The sequence below is a fragment of the Pithys albifrons genome, chromosome 10 (assembly GCF_047495875.1).
Source record: "Pithys albifrons albifrons isolate INPA30051 chromosome 10, PitAlb_v1, whole genome shotgun sequence".
Lineage (NCBI taxonomy): Eukaryota > Metazoa > Chordata > Aves > Passeriformes > Thamnophilidae > Pithys > Pithys albifrons.
The window spans coordinates 12,721,707-12,738,381 of record NC_092467.1 but is presented as its reverse complement, the minus strand read 5'-3'; the positions used below and the strand labels follow the sequence as shown (position 1 = coordinate 12,738,381).

General features: G+C 38.7%; 1 protein-coding gene across 8 annotated transcripts in view; it reads left to right on the top strand.

Annotated features, from left to right (window-relative positions):
• NTNG1 (netrin G1) overlaps nt 1-16,675 on the top strand; it is a 158,178-nt gene that overhangs the window by 84,401 nt on the left and 57,102 nt on the right. The gene's annotated exons all lie outside the window — the stretch shown is intronic.

Here is a 16,675-nt window from a genome sequence, read left to right as displayed (position 1 = left end):
ACTTGTGTCCCACAGGAATTGCAGTCTGCCAGCAAGGGCAGCTATTTCCTCTCTGCAACACAGGAGAAGAATTAAAAAATGGGAAGCTGTGATTCCAGAATGGTGTATTATAGTTAATGAGGTAAAGATCAGACTGAGTGTCATTAATTGCTAATATTCTTCTACTGAAAATGTTTAACCCAATCCAGAAGCAAGTGGAGAGAAGGGATGGGGGGAAGTAAAGGGTTTCATTCCCCTTTTCCATTTGCTTTTTTCCTGAATGGTGAAGGGGGAGTGGAGAAACAGTTGAATGAATGGAAAATAAAAATAAGGTATAATTTCTCCTCTACTGTACAGATCTCAAAAGAAAATTTCAACAGTGTAGAATCCTTACACACCCAAACCAGTTTGCATCATTTTTCCTTCTCATCAGGTAGATCAGTTAGTCACTGCAGAAGTGACCCTCAATGTGGTGATTCTTTTCAACAGTAATCCTTTCAGGTAGATGACCGCAACAGCCTCCATTCTTACATGCACAAATATCTCATATTTTGGACTTGATTTCTTAAAATAAACATCTGAGCTTTTGGTTTTTTACAGATACTGGATCACTGTATTGAGAGATCAGATTCTGAAATGTCTCTTCTTTCCAGTGACTATTTTTGGAGACTAATGCAGGCTTTGGATTTTGTGGTCTATGTGTTTGTTTGTCTGGTAATGTTTCATAAAATATAGATACTTTTAACAGGAGAGATGCAAGACAGTGATAACACCAGAATGACAAAGGGTTATGTCTTTTGATTTCAAAAGCAGGTGAAGTATATATTCTTAACATAGTTCCTTGGTTTCCTCACTTTACAGTCATACTCAGGTGTTGACAAACAAATGCACAAATAGTGTATAGCTGACATTCAGTCTGCTCGTCAGTTGTGGAGAGGACATGCATATGCTCTAAAGGCTTTATCCAAAGAGCATCACATTAGATTTTTAGAGGCATTTGGCATTTAAAATTAAGTGACCTAAAGGTGGTTGAGTGCTGACTCTTGGAAAAAAAATAGGGGATTTTGTAAATTTTCATTGTGTTTTATTACGACAGGTCTTTTGAAGAATGTCTTGCACATATTAGGAACGCAAAAAGGGCTTACTCCCATAGAGAAAGGGTTTGCAATTTAAAATTGACTGAGTGTACGTTGTAACAGGAGAGAGACCTTTTGGAGGGTTATGTAAATATTACTGCAATGCAAACACAGTTAATACAACACAAAGTCCAGTCTCAGTGCCCTGTACACAGGAGCTTCCCTCTAATTCCTAACACATAAAAAGTGTAATTTTTTTATATCCTCATAAACTTTGCACATTTTAAAAGAAACCAGGTTTGAAAATTCAGCTGCTATAACTAGTGAAATTAGTCAAATAAGAAAGAGAAAGAATTGCCCTGAGACTTCATATTAAGAAATTTGCCAGCAGCAGCCCAGGGCACTTGTCCTGCCTTGTAATTGCAGCAGCTGGGGACAGTAATACCAAGAGAAGCAACTGTTTTGCCCTGGCTGTTTTCAGAGTTTACAGTCTGCAGAACATGCATCTAAAGAGAAGCCTGTTCCAGACTAAGACTTTTCCCCTTATTTTAAAAAGTTGTTTATCTTATCAGAGGGAGGTCACCATCTGAAAGCCCAGAGAATTACTTAAAGGACTAAAACTGAGTCAAAATGCAGGAGTGATTTGCATAGAAAAAGAACAAAAAATTAAAATGTTGTATTCTGAAAGCTACATTCAACTTCTGTTAGAAGCAGCTTGAACAGGTGCCAGAAGCTTGTGCCTTTTGTGATATGATTATATGGCCACTAAGTTATTTGGTTCAGTCAATTTGCTAAAGTATCATGATAAATCTGTATATAACAGAAAATCCACAGGTGCTGCCCTTTTCTTCTCCTGAGGTTTTTTGCCCAGTGTAAAAGGAGAGAACAGCTTCAGCAAGATGTGGGGGCAATTCATGTCCTGTGTAATGCTGCGCCCTCCTGGCTTGTGTAGGGCAACAGAAGGAAATGCTGAGCAAGCATGAGAATAGATGAGGAACGACAATGAACAGTAATGGTGGGAACAAGAGGTCATGACTGCTGTGGGCACCATCCTAAATCTCAGTGGAGCTGTCTCTCTCCTTCTCCTCTGTAACTCTGCATCCGAGAGAGAGAACACAGCTATAAAACACATCAGACACAAACACCAAGTCCTGCATCCCTAGAAGTATTACTTACACAAGTATGTTCTAATAAAGTGGCCACTATGTTTTTCTTCTTGATTTTTTATTTGCATAATTCAGGAGGTTTCTCATAATTATGACTAAGTTCATTAAAGATGAAGCTCTGTGTCATGCAAACATTCTTATAAGGATCCTCTTAGGGCACCTTGTCTCTTCCTACTCATCAGGTCTTCAGGACAAATACCTTTTCAGTTGATGGCAACACTCTGTCAGTGTGCAAACAGAAAACAATTCATTTTGAGCAGCACTCTCCTTATGCCCTGAAGAATGCTTTAATGCCAGGAAGCTCTTGTTTACCATCTGACTGTCTATGCCCCAAATCAGATCCTGCCCATCTTGCTAGATCTGTTCCTTGTAATAACCTGCTGCTAGAGAAATATATGCTGCTAGACATCCCTGTATTAAGGATTTTTTTTTCAGATCTAGGTTCTTTCTTTACCTGCATATATTAGTTCTCTATTATTTTTCATAGAGCTTTTTATTATATATATATATATATATACACATATATATACATATACATATATATGCATGCATTTTACTTCCAGATTAGCTCATTCTTTGAGAATAGAAGCAGCCTGTATATTTTCCAGTGGAGTCTGAGGCTGAGGAAACCAGCTTTACTTTTCAGGGAAAACTGAAAAGTTTGTATGGAATTTAAAAAACTGTGTTATGCAAGAAAGAATTGCTGAAGTTTGTTCTTCAGTATAAACATGTTCCGATTGTTTCTGTCAGCAGTATTTCACAATTTGCTTTCCCCTATGACAGCCTTACATTATTCATAACTTGCAATCTATTCCTTAAATTTCCAGTTATAAGAGTTTCCTGGTGGGGGTCACAGAATATAAAGGGAAGTATTGATTTGAAGCATTTAAAATATAAATGAAGTTGTTTAGTTCTTCTGGTACATGGAATATTATAGTCACTAGTTCACATTCGACCTCCCAGCATGTCTGTTTTCACAGACAACAAAACATGTTTCCAACCTCTCAGTGTACAGTGCAGCTTCTGTGTGAACATCCTTTGATTTACCCAGTAGTTGTTAAAACCAAACATGAATAATAAATACTTCAGTGCACTTGAAGGCCAAAAGCAATCATTATTTTATTCTCATTTGACATTGGGTCAGAATTTTGCTTTAAAACTACCAGCCTTTTGCCACTTAAACTTACCAAAGCAGTGTCATCAACCCCATTTTACTAAGACATAGGCAAAGCCTCTTGTCCCATGTCATGTGAGTTTGGGGCCAGGGCAAGTATTAACCCCAGTAGCAATTTTGGCACTGGGGGAGAACCAGTGTTGGGAGTCTACACATGTCTATACACATCACCTGCCCCAAGGCCAACGCCAGAAGCCAGGTCTCCTCTCCCTTTCACCATCTGAGGTCTAAGAGCTTCTTTCCAGCCGCTTCTGATAAGTGAATAGGACTGCCTAGCTTTGGCCACTCACCTCTGAGAAGACCAAGTCATCCATTCAGAGGCATTACCCACAGACCATTTATGATCCTTTTGGGTCCCCTCCGACTCAGAATATTCTGTGATTCTGTGATTAATTTATTACATTCATATTTTAGTTTGGTAAAAAGGCAGTAAAAATGCAACTATGATTATCATTCATCTCAAGTATTCTAATAATAAAAAGCCATCATAATTTTCCCATCTTTGTTTAATTCCACTTGCTTTAATATGGCATAATAAGATGTTTGCAGAATCTAGACAATTTAATGGCTTAAAGATAACAATAAATAGTCTCTATAATTAAACACTAGTCATATGGTATTTTTGAAAAAGAAAGTAAGCTTTCTCTACACAAAGTCAGCAACGGAAATACATTAGATGAAAGAAGAATTGTTTAACCAAAGTAAAAAAAAAAGATACCATTAGAACCTTATTTCCTGAACTGTTTAAAGTTACTCACAACAAATAATTTCATTGTGCTGTGTTGTTTTACCAACAGGGCTAGAGGTGAGGTGACCCAACAGCTCTTTTTTCAATACCTAAGGTGTAGGATGCTAAGTTGCTTTTGGCATACTTCAACAGCTCATTTTCATCTAGTTTTCTTCAATAGGAGAAAAGATTAGGTCTTTTGAAGGTATAAATTATTCACAAAAGAAAATTCTGTCTGGAATGCCGAAAAATATCAGAATTCAACCCACATTATTAAATAGTTTTGACTAATTTTTTTGAAAAACTCAAAAAGCATAATCTTTCCTTTGTAAAAATTTTTTTCAAAAATAATTTCTAAAATGTGATTTAAAATCTAAAAATAAAACTACACATTTCACTTGACACAAGTGATTTTTCCCTCACAGTTTTTTTCCATTCACTCAGTGAACTGAAAAATCAATCATTTACATGGCACTACTGGCAAATAATTGTTATCATAATAATTCCAGAGGGAATTATTCTGTGACAAGGGGCTTATATTGTATGGAATTTGAAAGTTAAAAAATTGATGCTAGCATGATAAACAATGAGAAATATTGTTTGATTTTTTCATTTTTCTCTTTGAATTTATGACCTCTAATTGAGATGAAAAACTAAAAGGAAAAAAAAAAGAGATAAAAAAGGAACAATAAAAATTTTATGTATTTTGAAATGGGTTGGGAGTGTCTGCTTTGGTAATAAGCAGCTACCAATTCCCAATTATTTCAGATGGAGCTGTGAGGCTTAAGCATTTTGAAAATCAACTCTAATGAAACACAAGAAAACACCAGAACAAAACCACTTTTGAAATATTTAGTCAGCTTCATTGGCTATGAACAGTTCATTATGCACTCTCAGCTTTCATAGTTTCATCATGAATACCTTGGAACACACTCCAGAAAAGAACAGAGCCGCCTTATGCCTTATAATTATCCTTAAAGTTCAAGCTCAGCACCATGATTTTTCAAAATGAGATCAATTACCATGCCCGCACAGTGAGCACGTTCCCCTTGGCCCGTGGGAGCAGCATCGGGCAGGGCTGGGGAGGACCCAGCAGGGCACAGTGTACGAGGCCAGCGCTCACACACAGCAGCTGCCCCCGCTCCTCAATCCCTGGAAGTGATGGCAGCACTGCAGAGGCAGAGAGCAGATTCCAAGGCCTCAATTCAGGAACACAAAGGGGTAATATCAGCCATAACCAGCAAAACTTTTAATGTCTGAATTCTCACAAGTCTCAAAAGACGAAAACCTGAATTACATTTTTGCTTATGTCCTCGTTTATCCCAGTGGTTTTCCTAAATGTCCAATTAGTGCCTACACATCACATGGTGGTATTGAAAATAAAAGGGTGTTTTATCAATACATCTTTACCTTTCCCCAACATATCCCCTATAAAACAAGACAGATTAAAGAAAGGAAATCAGATTCTGTCTATTTAAAGCACTTAAATCCTGGGCTTTTCTGGGACTGCTAGGTCGTATGTAACTATATTTATTTACAGAACTTACTGGAAGGAGAACTCAGCTTTTGTTCTTTATGTGTGCTTTATTGCTGTTTGTGTGTTTTGATGATACATCTGAAGCAAAGTGTGGCCAACATATGTAGCAAAAAAACCAAGGATATTTTCAATAGACCTTTTATCTTTGGAAAAATCTCTGGTTTCTTTCTGGCTGTTTTCAAAGTGAAGTGAGTTCTCCTGATCAACTGCCCAAAGGTTTCCTGCTGCCTCCTATCCCTTGCTCCAGCTCCATTTCCTTGCACATCCTGCATGTCTCCTGTGGCTGCAGGAGTGCGCCCAGCCAGGGGAATTGTAGGAGCTGCCATGAGTTGGAGCACCTCTGACAGGGTTAGGCAACCTCCACAAATGATTATGCTTGTGTTTGCTTTTCTCTCAATTACAATGTGTCTTCTTGGAAACAAATTTTTCCCTGGTCTTGGTGTTTGTTTGGAAAGGAGGTAGATGTCTGTTCAGAGCTCTGTTTGATTTGTAAAATCCCCTCGCCTACAGACATAAACATAACAGGGCTTAAAAGCAGAGCTGGTCACAGCAGATGCCCATCAGAGAATGAGCAGGGGAGAAGGTTCCTCACTGAGTTCTGATAATCAGCACCCACAGAAAAACTCCTGACTGAAGTAGGAACAGGACCTTGCTTCTCATTGCATTAAAGCTATCAGAGAGGTCTCACTTTTTCAAGGGATACCTGGTGTCCAAAAGTCGACGTACGTGGAGTGGGTTACTCTGCACCTCCTCTGTGCCTGCGTGCAGGAACGTGCCCTACCAGCTGCTGTGGGAGGCTGCTCCTTGTGGAGCGCACAGGGACACCCGCAGAGGACAGTAGCATGTCTGTGCCCTGAGCCAGGGCTTACACCCACTGCTTTTCCCAGGAGTATTCTCTGAGTAGCACAAGGCATATTGTCTCTCCCTTGGAGGCAACCAGTTACAGCCCATACCCCATTCTTCCATATATACCATCTCTACAGCAGCGTGTAGGGGCACATTTTAACTTTTAAATGAGTCCACAGGAGGTCTCTTAAACAGAAATGCTTTAAAATCTTTCGAAAAGAGCAGCAGATGTACTGCTTCACAGAACTGGCTTCCCTGGTGTCAAATTCTGCGCGCACCATGGATATTTTTATGCTGTTTTTCTCTATTATAGTCCTCAAAAAGTTACCAAAATCAGTATGAAATTAACCTTGCTTTTTTGGCGTGTAGCAGAAACACTGCTCTCCTGACAATGTCTTATGAAAATACTTTATTCCCTCCTGTGACACAATAGGTGCTATGCCCTGAGTCATTCTCTAAGCTGAAAGATATTTCTGCTTCAGCCATGTCTGTCTAACATGGGTTGTGGACACAGATTTGTAGCAGCTCACTTGGGGTATGTTACATGCAAGAATAAAATTACTCCCATTACAGATAGTTAAATAACATTTTTGAATGGTATTGTAAGCATGTCCACTTGAATAATAATTTAATGACCACAATTCTAGACCTCCCACACAACAAATTGTTCCTTTTCATGTTGTGCTGGGAAAAAGGATTCAGGATACCAGCTGGCAGCTGATGCTGTGAAATACTACTTTCAAATAAAGACAGGAAGTTTGGAGTAATCACTAGCATCTTAGAGCAGCTTTCTTGGGATTGCTGCTGAGCAGATGTAAGACTGGTATATATTAATTAAATTAAATCCAGGAAAATTGGTTTCTCAATAAACTTAAAAGTGGTGATGCACATTAGCACAATGCTGGGAGTCTCAAATCTAATGTTCGGATTTGTATCAGGAGAAAAGAGAATGAACAGTGACTCCTAAAGACTTCTTAAATTCTATTTTTAAATTTGTAAGCTATAAAATTCTGCAATGATATATTGATGCACCTCTCATCAGAGGTTTGTGTGCCACATTCTTAACAATCTAGCAGGTTGTGGTACAGACTTTTACAACTGCTGTAATATAGTGTTAAGTTCTGCCAGATGGTATTGTAGCAATTAAAATAGGTGTGTTTTGGCTATCTGTTCATGTCTGTTGACTTGTTGATGATGACTTACTGCCTAATGATGGATTGCAAACTAAATCTGGCTAAGCAGGACATTAGACACCATAAAAAATTTTAAATAACAAAAACTTTTCTTCCTTAATATTCTGATGGCAATGAGCAGCTGTCAAATCTCAGATACTGTGCTCCTTAACCTCTTTGCACCATCAGATGGATAAGGGCAGGGTACTGCCAAGCAGACTTTGTTATTCCAGCTGGTGGGGAGAGAGATGCATTCTTGTCTCAGTAGCTCCTGTCTCTCTGATCCATAGCAGTATGGGAAGCTGAGGTTACTCAGGATTTTAGCATCTCCTAACTTTTCTTGATATTTACAGCAAACCAAGGAAAACAGGAGATACATCATGACAATTCAGAACACCTTAGCTGTGTGGTACCTCTGCAACACATGTGCTTCCCCCTCTGCCATCTCATCGTATCCCCGTACCAAGACATTATTTACTGTGTGAAGTACAGCAACTTAGGTGACATCAAAGGGATGCCAGTGAGACAATAGGAAATTTTCAAGTGAGAGAGAAGGAAAAGGAAAAACTATTTGTGACACTGATGTACTTGGAGTTTAGGCTTGCTGCTTTTTCTCAATCCTTCACTGGTAGTCTGGGAGCCCATCAACCAACTACTAGTGTTAAATGATCACTTGGTAGCACTAGAAGGAACTGACATTACTGGTCTTCATCTTAGCAAGAGATTTTGCTTCCACTCTGTGAGAGACATGACTACCATTGTTCCCATTCAGCAACCTTCATGTAGATAAGAAAAGCTTCCTGTTGCTGAAGTTAAGGATTAGAGCAAAATAGAATGGAAACAATGTAAAGTACCAGCATCCTACCTTTTCAGCAGTCCTGTCCCTAAGCACATCACACCTGGGCTCCTTATCATCCACTGATTTCCATTTTCCATCCCATGCTTATTCAAGATCTTGTACCTGCTGTTGAAAATTATAAAAAGATTATCTGACATTATCTAAAAATACAGGCATCAAGCCTAGGATAATATGAATGAAAGCTGGAAACAAATTAGGCCTCATTTCAGGCAGTGCGAACTAACATAAATTCACTGAATCTACGGGAGCCAGATGGATTTACATCAGCTAAGAATCTGGCAAACTGTATTCATGAGTGAAATTATTTGCAGAACATGCTGCTGGCAAACCCTAGCAGATTTTATAGCCACTCTCTTTATTGACACATTTCCATGAAAACTAATGTATCTGAAGAAAAAAAAAAGCAAAAATGAATGTTTAAAAAGGCAATGGAAGTTGGTTCTCTACAGCAGCTACATGTTCAGACATTTATTTCTGCTTTAACACTCAGAGAATATGAAATCAAAGTCAGAAAAAGCATGTGCCCATTCACTTGGCTAGGTTTATCTAAGTATTGAACATTAAGGATATTTTTTAATGTGGTAAACTGAAATTACTCAGACTCAGAATTAGCTGATCTGTTCTACTAGACATAAGCAACAGTGGATTATTTTTAGACTTTGGATCTAAGAGACTGAAGAAAGTCTGAATATTTTCATGTATAATGATCTGTCACATTTTTTTATCTAGCCACAAAATCAGAACACTTTCATATGCTTAAATACTAAGGAGTTTGCTCAGGTTACTTCCTCCTCCTTTCTACAGGTTGAGATATGAATTGATCAGTAGTGATCCTGTAGTTCTTGTTTGTATTGGCCAACATTTACTTGACAGTATATAGAAATGTTTACTAATGTACAAACACAGTAAATTTTATACTAAATTTAGCACTTGCATACCCTTATTTTTTGGCTGGCTTAGTGCAAAGAATGGGCAATTCCATGCCCCGCATGCTTTCTGTGAGCCTTGGGACTGTGGGAAAGGGAATTATGCTGCCCTTTTGGACTTTGTTTTCTTTTTTAATTTCAAGCTCTCCAAACTGCTTGGAAGTAGGCCACTGAGAAAGCAAAGCAAACATGCTCTGTGCCTGGGCTTTGCTGTTCCCCACTAGATATATTATATTCAGCTGAGGGAGAATAAGAAGCTATTTTCCCCAATTTTCCATACTGCCTGTGGGAATCTAATTCAATTTCCTCCCAAATTTAGCAGTGAAAATGAAACAGTGAAGAATAAAGTTGAAGAGGCTTCTGTAAATCTCTGGATTCTAAGGTACTAAGGTGCAGCAGGATTACCAAGCACAGGTTAAACTTCTTTTCTAGCCCCAAAGCTACTTACAGATTTAAGAAGCTTAAAAACCTGATCCAACATTAGTCCTTGCTTTGCAAATGAAAGAATAATATATATACCTATACAAAGTTATATTTGTTATTATTGAATTTGTTTATCCTTTATTATAGATGTAGCCCTATTCCACAAAGGAATTTTTTTTCAGTGGGAGATTATGATGTATTAGGTAAATTCAGGGAAGAGGACAGAAAAAGACTGGTGACCAAATGCTTTTCCAGAAATAAACAAGTGAAAAAAAGGACTCACATTTCACTACTCTCACTGCAATGGCTACATTTCAGCAGCAGACCACAGGGATCTTATTCCTAAATTTCAGAAAAAGATGTAGTGTCTTCTTTGGCCTTTGATTCCAACATGGACCTGAGACATTCCTATAAGTCAAAAAAAAAAAAAAAAAAAGATGGAAACCAGAAATTACTTTTCTGTTTCACATAAGCAGCAATATTTGTTCAGCAGAGCTACTTCCAGCTCATGCCAATTTCTGATTGTCAACTGTCCTTAGGTTTTCTCCACCCCTTTAGCTCAGAACTCCTTCAGACGGGTAGTCCCTACAGCCAGCAATGGTAGCAGAGATTGCAGTAATTATCTTGTTATCTCTTTTGTGGAAGTGTGTTCTCACTGTCTGTTGCATCCTCACAGAAATAAATTGGTCAGCAGTCATTTTATTTCTTCATGACAGTATCCCTTATACTTGTTTTCATTACCACAAAATCTATTAAGCTTTAGAAATTAGGATAAGGACCAGCATACTTCAGGGGTTTTACATAACATGGAAAAAACTTACAATATAATGAATAATAATATTCAGCCGATGTGATGTTTCTGAGACTGTGAGCCTCAATGAAAACATTTTCCACTTGTTAGAGAAAATTAAATAAAAACCAGACTTATCTAAGTATTTTCATGTTGTTTACCTTGTACACTCAGTGGTCCAAGCGTTTTGTAATTTATCTGTCCAGAAAGTTCCTCAATTTGTGATGAATTTGCCTCATAAAGAGTCAAAAAAAAAATTTCAAACATGAAAAATAATGAGCCAGCAAAGCTGGATTTACCCCTAAGACTTCATGGTATATTTTAAAGGTGCTTATATTTTGACTTTCACTTTCTCAGCCTACTTCACTTCCTCCTTCCTGACTGAGGTATCACTTCCAATGTGTTTGTAATATAGAATTTTCATCTTTGTCTACACTATATTAGAAAACTAAATCTCACTGGTGAAGCTGCCTCAAGGTCATAAGCCTGAGAGGCATAATTAACACATTTGATGTCATGATACACATGGCCAAGTCCTTTAGGACAACTGTAACAAGGTGCTGGAAGTAATTGCCAGCACTGGAGATCTGACTAAGGCTCCTAATATTGCTAACAGTGTTTTAAAATGCCCAATTAACTCTATATGGGGATGGTATTTTATGTTGTGTGGGCAGTAATGTGAAGAGCAAACACGCCAACTCCTCTGCAAGTTCAGGCTTCGTTTACCTGGGAGCAGGGAGCCAACTCATAGCATGTAAAAGCAAAGAGTCTGGGCAGAAGGCTCCCAAGTTGGTTTTAAGTTGCTTTTCTAAACTTTGGCAATGACCTAGAATGATTCAAAGATGCATCTAAGTGAGGAACATATGGCTAGTAGTTAAAAATGTATCAAAGAGTTTCTCTTGTCTTTCTCATGAATGATCCCTTCAACATCAACGATCCCCTCACGTGCCCCCAGTCTGTTGGTTGGCACTCCCTTGCAAGAGCGGCAGCACGTTATTAGCAATTACCTTAGTGATATTTGCAGCATTTTAATGTCAGTTGTCTGTATGTAAATAGAGTCTGTGAGGAACGCGGCGCACCCAGGGCTCCCACTACAACAGCACTGCTCCTTCGGCGTGCCAGAGCGCTTCCTGCACCTTATGTAACTGCCAAAAATATCATTTCAATTGTTTTATGACAAAATAATGAGTCTGTCAGAGATGAGTGGTCAGAAAAACAAATTTGTTCTCCCACACAATTAGAGTTTATAGTGTTGGACAGCAATATCAATCTCCACCGATTCAAAATTGAATTTGCACATTGAAGGAGATGTGTTCTTGCGTGTGCTGTATCCAGGCTGCTTAGCAGGGAGAGTTCTTGCAGGTTGAATTGGAAAGATGGATATCAGCTGTGCTGTGGAAACATCATGGTGGAAGTTTGCAAATGCAGGCAAGTATTGTGGGCCATGGCATTCAATTCCACAAGCTCAACATTGACAGAGCTGCTCCCAGCAGAAGCAATAAAAAAAAAAGCCTGGAAAAACTGTCACAAGATATAATAGGCAGACAACTTTTCCCTTCAGGTAGAAAACCATTTTGAAGCCTGTGCCTTCCTGTATGTGACCTAATTGTCCATGGAGTTGTTGATATTTATAATCATGGACTTGAGACATTCTCTGTAAAGTCATACAAGCATTAGTCCTCAGCAGTGCCATTTGTGGTGAGCATGTACTGTATCTCAGAACTGCACTTTGCCCTTAACATTTGCTGTGTCCTTACATGAGATTCTGCCCTTAGGCTGTTTGCCAGTGCAGTGCAAAGGCTGCAGAATACATCCTTTCATGTTCCCAGACCTTAACCTGTATTCTCAAACCTGCTGAACTCATCACGGCTCCCTCTGTTGTCCCCTGTCCATGCACAGGCAAACCTACTTGGCATGTCAAGCAGCTGCTACCTACCCACTACTACCCAGTAATTGCATTTCCGGGCATGTGTATGTAATACCTTGTACAGGACTTGGACTTTTTTCTTTGGAATTCAAGAACTATATAGGCATGAAAAATAATGTCATCTGGAACTCAGTACACAGGATGTAGAATCAGTTTTTCAGGTTTTCAGAACTCCTCCATTCTTATACGTGCAGCCAAAAAATTCGCATTCTGCTAATGGAAGGATCAAAAAAGACTATACAAAATTTTGTGTTGAATGTGCTTTGTATGTAAATCTCATTAAACCTTTTGTTACTACCTCAGATTTAAAGCAATAACGGCTAGGAACAGCCTTCAAAGCAAGTGTTTAATGAAATTACAAATGGCGCCTAGGATTTTCAGTAATATTTTATCATCATGGATATTCTATAAGGTAACAAAATATTTCCTTACCTCTGGAGTAGAAAAAGAAAGGTAATCTTCCTCAAAAAGAGGTGAACTTGGGCAGTCTTCCATAAGAAGCTGATGTCCTCATCCTGACAGTGATCTGCTTGGAGCCCAAGTCAGCTACCAGATCAGCGGTGCTCAGCTGACTGACACCTGAAATGCCAAGGTCCAGACTGCTGCTCTGTTTTCACACTGCTCACAATCCAATATATCTCACTGCAAGAGTGATTCTCCCATGGTCCATCTGGATGGTACTTTTACCAAAATAGTCTTCTTTTTGTAACCTTAAATGTTTCTGTCTTCCTGACTGCTTATCTTGCAAATAGAAGTAGCTTTTTGTTGTACTCTAGTCACATCTCAGCTCCACTATCCACGTTTACCTCTTTCCATCATCCAGAGAAGTCTGTCCCTCAAGCACAACAGGCATTTCTCTTTGTAGAAGTCTCTGAGACTGTGCATATGTATATTCTGATGAGGTCCCTGGGACAGATTGCCCCATTCCTAGTGCAGCCTTCCTAAAAAAGATCAGAAGTATACAAAATATTATTTCCCTCTTTGTCTCTCCACATACATCACAGAATTTGATACTGGCTCAGTTTTGCCCAGATGTGGTACCCTCCAGTTTGCTTTCTACAGATACTTTCTCTTCTCTTTCAGTTTTATCACTGTCCACATGTTATACACATCCACTCTTCAGCTACATCTTTGGTTTGCTGTGGAAATCATGATTAATCTCTCCAAGATCTGTCAAGTTGCCTCAACAAAAAATTGGTACAAGAAGAGGATCAGAGCCTCTCTGGTTGAGTCTTCTGAACGTCTTGTTTTTGCTTATGCTTCTACTCTTTTACTGCTTGTTTATAGTTACTGACACCAATAAGACCTCCAGTTTAATCTCTTTAGACTTCATTAATCTACAGATTTTTTCAGTCTCGCATAACACTAATGATCATAAGCCAAAACCAACTTTTATATTGTCTATACACTAAGAAAACAAAGTTAATTTTTTTACCACACATTAACTGACCTTATGTGGTTTGGGTTTTTTAAAAAAAGTTTCTTTCTGTGCCTACTATAACTAACCTTCATTAACCCTATTTGGTCATTTTTAATACAAATGTATTTTTACCTTGATTTTTGTTCTTTAGCTAGCCTTGTAGAAAAACACAGTCACCATATTTGTTCCTTACTTTCTTCTCCTTAGAAAAGAGAACACAGCTAAGTTTGAAGTATTCTGAGGGTTCCTAATGTCAGCTTTTGACTATCCTCTGCCCATAAAAGTTTTAGATCAGTCCTTTATTTTTTTCACTTTTCTATAATTCACTTTAAATCGTACTCCTAGAAGGCTACATTACTCCCCATTGTTTTGGTTGAGGTTTTTTTCTGAGTGGGGGAAGGGATGGGAAGGCATGATTTGGTGTTTGTTTGAGAAGGGGGTTTGGTTTTACTTGGAATTTTCTCTTAAGACAGGATGCAGCATTCTGGGGAATTTTGCTGGGAAAGCTTTCAAAAATACATATAAAACATACGAATAAGTCGATTTGCATAAAGGCATTGATTGAATTAATCTGTGATTATTCTACCAGTTTAGGGAAGAAAAGCCATTTAGCAGTCCCTCCATTTAGGAAGCTTAGTGGCTAAAATGTCTCTGCTTTGCCTGTTTTGCATGTTTTTATTCTGAATGGCTCTATGGGGGCTGATGGTTTTAAATCTCAGATATTAGGGGGTTTAAATTTGACAGAAGGTTGCCAACTAGTTCTGGAAAAAAACCCTTTTGTTGTTTTCATGCAAACCTGCCTGTATTTGCTACAAACATAGCCCTCCAAGATGTCTGATTCTTCTCTGTCTGTTGGAGCTTGGTGGTTAAATTGTACAAGATGCCTGAGCAGAAACCGTGCCCCTTGCTGGACTGTCTGGGCACTGCTTTGGGCACCACGGAACAGCTGCCTCTGGGGTGAGCAGCACTTCTTCTGCAGCAATCTTGCCCTAAGAAATTAAAAGAACTGAGCACCAGTACTGACAACAGAGTTATGCTGTCCATGCTCCCTTGCTTGGGAAATAAGGAAAAGAAGAAGGCAGCCCATGAAGAGGTGGAACGCAATGGGATTAGGGAAAGTGGGTAATAAAAGGAAATCATGAGAATTTATGGGAGTTCTTTGTGTATGCGTGTATATATCCGTACATATAAATACATGCTTATGATTTGTATATATATGAAGCAGCATGGCACAGGACTGAATAGAAGCAGAGGAGGATGGAGAAGGCCAGAGTCTGTCCAAGACATTTACCCATGCAAGCAAAACCAAGGAAGGGCCAGTCTGTCTCTCCAGGAACACATGACAAGCACAGCAATTAAGTGCAGAGATTTTCCACAAGGTTTTCTGACACAACCATTCTTTATTTTCAGATGCTTATTGAAATAGCTGTGCACATTTATACCCATTAGCAGATGGACATAGATTTATTTTTCCCCCACCTCAGTTCCCCTACCACTCTGCAGCAACCTTTCAGAGCACTAGGAACTACAGCTTTTCCTCAGAATAAGCTCAAGGGGTTTGTTTCTTGCCTGGATCAGTTTGCTGTCTCTGACACTGTTAAGTCCCTACAATAAAACAGAAATGTCCTCCTAAAAGAACTCCAGTCTCTTCCTTTCTCTCATTTGTTCTAGCGTCTCCAGAGTCTCTCCTGCTTTTCTCCTCTGACTCTATTTTTTGGTCTTGTTATTACCGTATATCTCTCCTGTTGGGAGTCTTCCATTTTCATATTCATGTGGATGGTAAAATCACCCCTTACTTTTCTTAATAGTGGTACCATCTACCAAAATCTTCAGTGTCTATGTCAATAGGCATGTCTCATCCACTGACACCCAGACAGGCATATTTCATTCTGCAGTGGCTAGTCATTGAAAATTCACAACTGATTTAGTCTTCAAGTTCCAATGTTGTGGAAACTGTATAAAAATAACTCACTCTTTCTCTTGTCTGGCATATTCAATACATTTTTGTAATTTCAAACATGCTAAACCTGTTTTTCTTTACAATTAACATTGTTCAAATAACAGCAGTTTCATCTGCCTCATTTCCAGGATTGAGGAGAATGATCCACCATCTACTGTATTACATATTCTTATGGATTTTCTCTAGCACCCACTTAGGACAACTTCAAGCTTGTTTTACCCTGGGGTTATATATGCATGTGGCCAATTGCTTCAGGTCATATTCCTTCCAAATGGAAGTCAGCTTGACAGCTGTTCATTTGCACTTGTCCATTCCATGTGTTGTTTTGCTCTAATTATTGGTCACTGTATGGAACAGGTGACAAATGCCCACATGAGAACCCTTTAATTCACTAGATGTACAATCATGAGGAAAACAAACAGGAAAGGTCATCAAATACTAGTTTTCTCTCCAGCCCCAAACAGAAACAGATTTTAGCTCGTTTTGACATCTGTTAGAAAGGAATGGAGAGGCGACAATGCCTTACTGTTTATGAAACTAACTTCTCATTCTTTAAGTGTCCTAGTTTCAAGGAAAGAGGTGAATTTAAGGAAAATACAATGCAGAACCTGGTTTATGTAATGATTTTGTCATAAGGTTCAATTAGGTGTTCTTTCCCAAGTAAAACTAAATGTGCCTACCAAAATATTTCCT